Genomic DNA, 10,706 nt, shown 5'->3' on the forward strand with positions numbered 1-10,706 from the left:
TGTGTGTGTGTCAGTGGCTCTATGTGTGTGTGTGTGTGTGTGTGTGTGTGTGTGTGTGTGTGTGTGTGTGTGTGTGTGTGTGTGTGTGTGTGTGTGTGTGTGTCAGTGGCTCTGTGTGTGTGGGTCAGTGGCTATGTGTGTGCGTTTGTGGGTCAGCTGCTGTATGTGGGTGTGTGGGTCAGTGGCTCTGTGTGTGTGTAGGTCAGTGGCTCTGTGTGTGTGGGGGTAGGTCAGTGGCTGTATGTGTGTCACTGTGTGTGCGTCCCTGTGTGTGCACGCATATTGGGGAGGGAGGTTGAGTGTGGGGAGGGGAGAAAAATACATGGGGGTGGGGGTGTAAGAGAGAGGGGGGGAAGGAAAGGGTGACTGGGGAGTGTGAGGGGGGCGGGGTTCTCACAAGGCCACCGAAGCGTGGGTAGGGGGCCCCGGTGGAAATTTTGTTCCTGGGGATAGGGAAAGCTGTCACGTGATTTGTACTATTTTGTGTTTTATAAATAATTTTTTAATGTGTCCCGGTTTTTCATTTTGAAAATCTGGTCACCCTATAACTAAGGCAGGGGACAAAATATAATTTGGTCATAGTATATTTTATTATAACATTATTTAAATGCCATATGTAATGTAGCGTACTGTGGAATGTGCTGGTCTCTCATAAATTAAGTACATGGTAAACAATGCTGACCTACAAACCCTGTCACAATATGCATGGTGATAGAGACGTTTCTGCTGCACCTGTACCAAGCACAGATTTGTGAAAAATATAAGAAAATAGATGTGTATTTAATGCTGGTCCAATAAATGACATTAAAATTTTAAAAGAATCCATCTTTGGAGTATAACAAACTTGTTAAAAGTTGACATATAAACTGTGTTATTTCCCCCACAAATACAAATAGGATGGATTGCAACTTTAAGGGTTGTAACTATTAAAACAGCAGAAACAGTGCATACAGTGTGTGGTCCCACAACATTCGGTTATTGCTAAATGAATAAGAAATATTTTCAACCTGAGGGTAATGTACAATTGTGACTATTTGTAATGTGTTTTAATGTAGTTTAATGGGTTTACCATAAAAAAGTACAATCTGTGATCTTCAAAAGTGTTAGAAACAAATCCACAGGTAGTTTAATCTTGCACATGACCTCAAACAGTGGATGATTCATTCTCTAATGCCATTTACTGTAACTCATTACTATAATTGCACCTTCATTGTCAATTCTCTCTCCAGCACCTGTAAAGTGGATTACTGTTCTGTCCCCTAAATATAAACCGTATTAAAGTTTTACTCAGTATCCCCTCATTTTACAACGACCATAGATGCATTTTACTGCAATTCTTTACAAACCCACCAGCACTGAATAATTTAAAGACTAAAGTACACATATTGTTTTTTATATGCATACAGTAGATTACTTCACCGTTGCCATACTTCATTTTGATTGCATAACTTGTCTGCCCCCTTGTGGATATATACAGTATCAAAAGGTATCCAGCAGGCCCGTCAAACTCAGAATAGCTTGGGGGGCCAATTCTTAAATCTGACAGCAAGACTTGGGCTGCACCAGAAAAAAATTAAATATATAGTCACTATAACCTATGCATACAAGTTTTTCTTGAGTTTATTATATAAAAAATATGTAAACCTTGCTGGTATCTCTTTCCCCATCAAGAGAAGATAGAATCTTGGTAAGTGGCACTGAGAGAGGGGAGGGACACTGTCTTTCTTCCTCCCCCCTCTCTCTCACTCTCCCTCCCCCACTCCCCTGCTGTCTCACTCTTGACTCCCCCCCCCTCCACTCTTTCTGCCTTACTCGCCCCCCTTCTCTGTTTATCTCCTTTCCTCTCTCCCTGGACCCTCAACCCTCACAATATACACACACACACACACACACAGACAATACCCCTCCACAATACCCCTCTCCCAACAAAACACACAATACTCCCTCCCTACAATACACACACACACACACACACAATACCATATTCCCCGCAATAGAGAGACACACACACAATACCCCCTCCCTGTAATACCCACACAAAACCACCTTTACCCACAAAACCCAGACATTACCCCCACCCCACACAATACTTTCACCCCCACAAAACCCCAGTTGGATGACACTTCCAGCACCGGGCCGCCAGGCTGCCACAGCTGCTGGGAGGGATGTCCCAGCTCTCCCCCTGGTTCGAGCGCAGCATCTATCGGCCTAGTGGCTGTGGGCCGCATGGCGACCCCTTGTGGGCCGTGTGTTTGACTAGCCCTGATATACAGTAGAGTATTGGAAATCAATAAAGGCATTTACCCAGGTACCAACCATCTTCCATAACTATCACCTGTTTGATTGCTTTTACCTCAACTTTACCTTTCCAGAAAACTGTCACTTACCAGTTATTCTGACACTTTCTTCACTGTGAAGATTCTGTACTAATGCTAAAAGGTGCGAATTTTGCTGCCATTTTCTAGCATCATGTAACATGATTTGTATCCCTGATGTAGTGCCCTGCCACAAAATATATTTAATTGCATGCAAATGGACAAATGTTTAATGCAAATATAGCGTTCCCTCCCTGGACACAACAATTAAAAGCAAGCTTGGTTGCGACAAATCTAATTCAGATTGCTTTTCCTGGTATTATACAGGTAAATTAGAGCTTCAATCAAACTAAGAACTATGCAGCTAATCACAACAGCTTTATTATAATGTTTTCTTCCTGGTATTATACAGGTTATTAAGAATTTGATTAGTGTAAGGACCTACACAGATTTGGTCTACCTTGGCGTTTGGTGTGCAGGCTTAAGATACTTTGGCCAAAGAATCAAACTAAATGACTATATGTTTTTAGTTTAGATATACATATATATATATAGGTACTTTACTGTGTATCTGTGTCATTGGAAGTAGCATTTGGCTCTGTCTGTGTTCTATGTTTTGTCCTTGATTTTAACTAAAAACAGAACAAACTTGAAAAACAATTAATAAGAGAGAATGTTTCTTTAATTGTAGTGTTAGTAAATTAACCGTTGTGTGTTTATTATACTATACTTTTTACGAATACAAGTTGGCTCTTTGCTCCAATGTGAGAATGAGAAAATCCACTAAAAATTTTACCAATTATACTCAAAAGACACATATTGAATAATAGCATCACTAATTATTTATCAAAACATTACCATCTAATTTAGCTGTGAAAGCTAAAAAAAGCGATGAAAGCAGCCCATAACAGGGCCTATATCTCGGGAAGCAGGGGGTCCCCGGACCTCAAATCAACGCGGTTCGGCTCCGGAGACCCCCTGCTCATCTACACTAGTATTACATTTTATATTACAAAAGCTTAATTAAAGCATCCCTTAAAGTGATGTCTCATCCTTTTGAACTAATGTGACCTATCACATGGTACAGCAACCAATGGGATTGTCTTCAATCCCATTGGCTGTAATACCATGTGATATAGCCATGTGGTTTTAAGGAGGTGACGTACCTCCCTTGGAGATGACGTCACATCCTTAAAAAAAAAAATGAGGAGGCACATGATACAGCTTATCGGATTGGCGCTGTACCATCTGACCCTAAAATGTGATGACATAGGCCATAAATAAGCCTGTACATCTCATTTTACCTCAAAAAGCCAACGAGACAACATCCTGTTGTGAATTTACCATGGGGCTTTGGATTGAAAGTAGATAGAAGATTAAAGAAAAATTACAAATAATTACAGATGAAGATAGAAGACGGTGATAGAAGATAAAAGAAGATTTTTTTTTTACCTGATGCTGGTCTTCAAGGTGGATGGCGTTACATTGCGGGTGATGACATCGCGGTATGAGAGCTTCCAGATACAACGGGATTCGGATTGTGAAGACTTCTAAAGGTAAGTAAAATATTGAATGTATGAAATTGTTTTTTTTATTGTTTTTATTTATTTTTAATTATTTGCTTGCCCATTGACTGATAATGTATTCATCTGTGCCCCTTTAGTTATAGATAAAGAAAGTGACCGCCAATGCATTTTTTGGCAAATGCTTGTTTTCTATTGATTATTATTTTTTCGATTTATGCTTATTATTTGGATTACATTGTTTTGAATTTGGATGGCTTGTTTTTAGAACATTTTAGGATTGGTTAGCATCTTAAATTAATTATTTGTTTTGTTGGCTACTGGTTTAAATTCATTAATTGTTTTGTTGGCTAGTGTTTAACATTAATTAATTGTTTTGTTGGTTAGTGCTTTTATTTCTTGAATTGATTGATTGGCTAGTACTTTTATTTCTTAAATTGGTTGGATAGTCCTTTTATTTATTTATTTGGTTGGCTAGTGCTTTTATTTCTTGAATTGGGGTGTTTAGGTGCTTGTGTATATCTTGTATTTTTGTGTATTTTTGGCCTTAATTATTTGTATTAGGTTGACCATTGACTGCTATAGTGGCTTATCATACCCACGGAGACAGATTTAGGAAGGAGTAGAGTGATTCTGGCAACACCATTTAGGATAGATTGTAAGGAACACAGGTGAGGCATGAAGGCCGGACAGCAGGAGGTTGCAGTAATCAAGACGGGAAAGATTGAGGGCCTGAGTCAGAGTTTTAGCAGTCGAGCAACAGAGGAAAGGGCGTATATTTGTAATATTGCAGAGGAAAAAACGACAGGTATTAGCTACTTTTTGAATGTGAGAGGAGAATGTGAGCTTCTTCCTCAGTTAACCAATTGCTCGTTAATATAGTGTCAAGGATTGGACTTTGGCTGAAGTGGATCCCAGTGGCAGGAACAGCAGGGAGAGTAGTAGGGGTCACAAGCAGAGGTCAGAGGCAGGCGGCAGATTGAGCAGTCAGGTAACAAGCAGAGGTCAGAGGCAGGCGGCAGCTTGAGTAGTCAGGTAACAAGCAGAGGTCGGCAACGAGTAGACTGGAACAGGATGATAGCAATAGATAGCACAGCAGTAAACACAGGAACCTTGCAGGAGCTAAGGAACCAGTATAAACAGGCAAGGGAGGAAAAGGAAAAGGAGGTGTATATATGCAGGCTGAGAGGTGGAGCACAGGTGCAGAGGTGTCAGGTATCAGGGTCTGGATTGTTCCTTAGTTTAGCAGCAGCAATCCCGGTGGACAAGTATAGGTACTGCAGGCTAGAAAAAGACATTGAGAGTGGTAGCAGTCCCGGTGGCCAAGCATGGGTACAGCAGGCTAGAGAATATGACATTACACCCCCCTCCCAAGAGCGTTCTCCGGACGATCCTTGCTAGGCTTATCTGGATATCTCTGGTGGAAAGCTTTGACTAGTCGCGGAGCATGTACAAAATCTTTGGGTTCCCAAGACCTCTCCTCTGGGCCATAGCCCCCCCAGTGAACCAGGTACTGTAGTTTCCCTCGGTGTAACCTGGAAATCAAAATTCTCTCCACAATGAATTCCTCTTCGTTGTCCACGAGGACGGGTTCAAGGGGAGGAAGTCTCCGTTCAGGAAACGGATTCTCACGAAAGGTTTCAGCAGAGAAGAATGAAACACAGGGTATATTTTGATGGTCTCAGGAAGCTCTAATCTGAAGGACACAGGATTTATTAGTGCCGAAATGTGAAATGGCCCGATGTATTTTTGGCCCAATTTAATGGTTGGAACCTTTAAATGTAGATTTCTTGTAGAAAGCCAGACTTTATCCCTGACTTGAAATTCTGGGGAGGATCTGCGGTGTTGATCTGCTGCTCTTTTGTACTTTACTTGAGTCTCACGAAGTGTCTCTTTGAGGGTCTCCTGGATGTCTCGCAGAATCTCCAGTTTCTCTGTAACTTCCGGAATGGGGCCCGAAGATGGAAAACGAGGAATAAAGGTTGGATGAAATCCATATTTGAGAAAAAAGGACTCTTCTGAGTCGATGAATGATGTGAATTGTTGTATGAAAACTCAGCTAATGGTAGGAAATCAATCCAGTCATCCTGGAGATAACAAAGAAAACATCGTAAGTATTGTTCCAAAGTCTGATTTGTCCTTTCTGTCTGGCCATTGGGTTGTGGATGATAGCCAGACGATAAATTTAAACTAATTCCTAGAGAGGAACAGAAGGTCCTCCAAAATTTTGAAGTGAATTGTACCCCTCTATCGGATTTGATCTCATCAGGAGCCCCGTGAAGCCGAAACACCTCTTTCACAATCAACTTGGCTGTCTGGTCTGCAGAAGGAAGATTCAGTGCTGCAATGAAGTGAGCCATCTTTGTAAGTCGATCCACTACTACCAGGATGGTGTTATGTCAACTTGATCGGGGCAGGTCAACAATAAAATCCATTGATATGGACCCCCAAGGACGAGTTGGAACCGGAAGAGGCTGCAGCAAACCCATAGGTGATGCTCGAGGGGTCTTGGTCCTAGCACTAGTCTCACAGGAGAGGACATAGTCTTTAACATCTTGTGCTAATTTAGGCCAAAAAAAGAGCAAGACAACAGTTCCTGTGTCTTGAGGACACCTGGGTGACCAGCGGGTCGGGACACGTGCATTAATTGGAGCACCTCTAATCTTACCTCCTTAGGGACGAACAGACATCCTTACAGTTCCAGAGACCATCACATAGAAATAGTTCTGCTTCCAGAGGAGGGTTTTTAAGAAAAGAGTCATTTGAGTAGGCTCCCTTTATTCATGTGAGGAGATCGGCGGAGAATGTGACGCCCAAAAAATGTCTTTTTGGAAGAATAGTTTCTTCGTCTGTTTTGTCTGAACTAGGATTAGGCAATGACCGTTACAAGGCGTCGGCTTTCCCATTCTTGGAGGGCGGTATGAGATGTGGAACTGAAATCTTGCAAAGAAGAGAGCCCATCTGGCTTGTCGTGCAGACAGTCTCTTTGCAGATCGAATGAATTCTAAGTTCCTGTGATTCGTAAAGACCGTAATTGGGTGATTGGCCCCCTCCAGTTGATGTCTCCACTCAGAGAATGCAGCTTTTATAGCCAAGAGTTCTTTGTTTCCGATGTCATAATTTCGTTCAGCTGTTGACATTTGGTATAAATAAAAGGCACATGGATGAAGGAGCATCATGGGTCCAATTCTTTGTGACATAATGGCACCAACAGCGGAGTCGGATGCATCCACTTCCAAGATGAATGGTAATTCTGGATTTGGATGGATGAGGATAGGGGCAGTTGTGAAGAGTGACTTCAATTGTTCGAATGCCGCATCCGCTTTAGGAGACCATTTGAAGGGGAATTCTTTCCGTGTGAGTCGGGTGATTGGGGCAATAATACCAGAGAAATTTTTAATAAAACGTCAAAAGAAATTGGCAAAGCCCACAAATCTCTAAATGTCCTTTTCATTTCGAGGGATTGGCCATTCCACCACGGCTTGAATCTTGCATGAGTCCATACTCAAACCCTCGGGAGAGATGATGTAACCGAGAAATTGCATGCTGGTCTTTTCGAATTTGCATTTTTCTAACTTGATGTACAATTTGTACTTACGGAGACGCTCAAGGACAATTCGGACATATCTCTGGTGATCCATGATGTTCTCTGAGAAGACTAGGATGTCATCCAGGTATGCCACTACGAATTGGTCCAATAACTCTCGGAGGACATCATTGATTAAATGCTGGAAGGTAGCAGGGGCATTACAGAGTCCAAAAGGCATCACCAGATATTAATAGTGTCCATAACGGGTTCGGAAGGCTGTTTTCCATTCGTCACCAGGTCGAATGCGGACCAAATTATACGCTCCTCTGAGATCTAATTTGGTAAAGATTTTGGCTGCCCAAATTCTTTCCAATAGTTCAGGAATCAGAGGTAATGGGTACCTGTTCTTCACCGTAATCTTATTTAGTTCCCGAAAGTCAATGCAGGGGCGTATAGAACCATCTTTCTTTCCCATGAAGAAGAGTGCAGCGCCTGCTGGAGAAGTAGAGAGTCGGATTAAACCCTTTGACAGGTTCTCCTGTAGGTAGTCATTGAGGACCTTCAATTCCGGTTCTGAGAGGGAATAGATTCTTCCAAATGGAATGGCAGCACCCGGTAATAATTCAATGGGACAGTCATAAGAGCGATGTGGGGGAAGCGTATCCACATTCTTCTTGTCACACACATCTAAAAGCTCAGAGTATTGAGCCGGCAGAAGATTTTCTTGAGACGAGGAAATCTTATGTATTCCTACACACTCTGGTATATGAGTCTTAGGTAGATAGGCTAGCTGATAGTGCTCCGAGGGAAACGTGAGGGTCTTTGTCTTCCAGTCAATTAGTGGGTTATGGATCATGAGCCATGGAATTCCCAGAATCACTAGAAACAAAGGTGATGGAATGAGACAAAAAGAAATCTTCTCCTGGTGATTGGGCTCCATGATTAGTGTTAAGTTACATGTTTCATGGGTAACAGGTCCAGAGCTCAAGGGAGAACCGTCAACGACTTCCATCCTTTCTGGCGATTCCTTGGCTACAAATGATACCGAATTGTTCTTGGCGAATTCTATGTCCATAAAATTCCCTGCCGCCCCTGAGTCGACCATTACTGTGGTTGAAAAACGATGTGTTTCGTCCTTGATTATAATAGGAACCAGGAGGTGAGGGTGTAGCGAAGGAGGGTTATCTTTCCCTTGAGAAGCAAAAAAAACAGTCTTTGAAATAGCGTGCAGCTGATTTCTCCTAGGGCTCTGGAAAGAAGACCGCCTGGACTTGTTTGGGCAATCAGCGAGATAGTGCCCATCGTTTCCGCAATATAAACAGAGATCTTCTATTCGGCGTCTATTCCTTTCCCCGGTTGAGATGGGTCCCCGCAGTGTATTTACTTGCATCGGCTCCTCCTCAGTCTCCCTGGAACGTCTTGGTGTACTGACATCTATAAACCCGGGCTTGGCATGAACCCCTGCCTCTCCAATCGTCTTTCCGTAAGCCTGCGATCAATTTAGATGCATAAACGGACAAAGTCCTGAAATCTCTCTGGGGGCTCCACCCGGGATAGTTCGTCTTTAGCTTGCTCCGAGAGACCCTGCCGAAAATGATATTTCTGCACGGCCTCATTCCACTCAGTATCATTAACCCATATGTGGAATTCAGCGGCGTACTCAGCTGCCGAGCGTCTTCCTTGACGTAGATTGTTCAGAGTTGCCTCAGTGGTTGCACTACGATTTGGGTCCTCAAAAATAAGACTCATGGCTTCGATGAACTCCTCCAGGTCCCTTAGTAGCGGGCTATCTTGTTCTAACATAGGGGAGACCCAAGCAAGGGCCTCACCCTTGAGCAGGGTTATGATCAGTCCAACCTGGGCTTCATTGTTATGATAAATGGTGGGCTGAACCTTGAACACAAGTCTGCATTGATTAAGGAAATTCCGTAAAGATTGTTTTTCCCCCCAAATTTTACCGGAAGGGATATACGGGGTGCGGTTTGCACAGGCACAGTGTTTTGACCAGACATGATGATTAAGGCTGCACGTAGTTCACGATTCTCAGCTTCCGCGGTGGCGACTTGTTCTTCCAAGCGGCCAAGACGATTGAACACGTGTCTTTGTTGTTCTTGGTAACCAACCATGATACGTTGTAAGTCATGGAGTGTCTGAGCCTGGACCGGGTCTGTTCCAGTGGAATCCATGGTAGGTCCTGTTTATTGTGCCAAGGATTGGACTTCGGCTGAAGTGGATCCCAGTGGTAGGAACAGCAGGGAGAGTAGTAGGGGTCACAAGCAGAGGTCAGAGGCAGGCGGCAGATTGAGTAGTCAGGTAACAAGCAGAGGTCAGAGGCAGGGGGCAGCTTGAGTAGTCAGGTAACAAGCAGAGGTCGGCAACGAGGAGACTGGAACAGGATGATAGCAATAGCTAGCACAGCAGTAAACACAGGAACCTTGCAGGAGCTAAGGAACCAGTATAAACAGGCAAGGGAGGAACAGGAAAAGGAGGTTTATATATGCAGGCTGAGAGGTGGAGCACAGGTGCAGAGGTGTCAGGTATCAGGGTCTGGAATGTTCCTTAGTTTAGCAGCAGCAATCCCGGTGGGCAAGTATAGGTACTGCAGGCTAGAACAAGACATTGAGAGTGGTAGCAGTCCCGGTGACCAAGCATGGGTACAGCAGGCTAGAGAATATGACATATAGAGGTTGTGCCTTCCTCCTGCAGCACTACTATAGCAATTGATTCTTCCCTGGTAAATACAGAGGCAACTAATTTGTTTAATACCTCTGCTTTTTCCTTGTCCAATAATTTGCCTGCCCATCTCACTGTGAAAGGGTCCTCTATTTTATTTTCTAATTTTTTGTTATTACGTTACTTAACAAACATTTTAGGGTTTCTTACTTTTTATCCTTTTTTCATTATCCATTTTTGCTAATTTGATTGCCCTTTTGCAATTTTTGTTACATTCCTTATAATTCTGATATGATGTCTCCATTACTTCTGACTTCAAGAATCTAAACGTCTGCCTCTTCTTTTCCATTTCCTCCCCTACCTGTTTATTTAGCCACATTGGTTTTGACTTATTTCTTTTATACTTATTACCCAAGGGTTACACTGATAAGTGTGCTTTTCTAACAATGTTTTAAAGACTGCTATTAGTTTGTCTATGATTGTCTATTATGTAACTATGACTGGCCATTTATCTTTCACATTTTTTCTGGCATAAATTTAATCCCAATTTATTCTTTGTAGATTAGCCCTCAATTTATTAAAATCTGCCTTTCTAAAGTTTTAAGTCTTTGTTGAACTCAAGTAATATGGTTTTTGATAATTTATTTAAAATGACACTATGTTATG

This window comes from Ascaphus truei, chromosome 5, assembly GCF_040206685.1.
Source record: "Ascaphus truei isolate aAscTru1 chromosome 5, aAscTru1.hap1, whole genome shotgun sequence".
Taxonomy (NCBI): domain Eukaryota; kingdom Metazoa; phylum Chordata; class Amphibia; order Anura; family Ascaphidae; genus Ascaphus; species Ascaphus truei.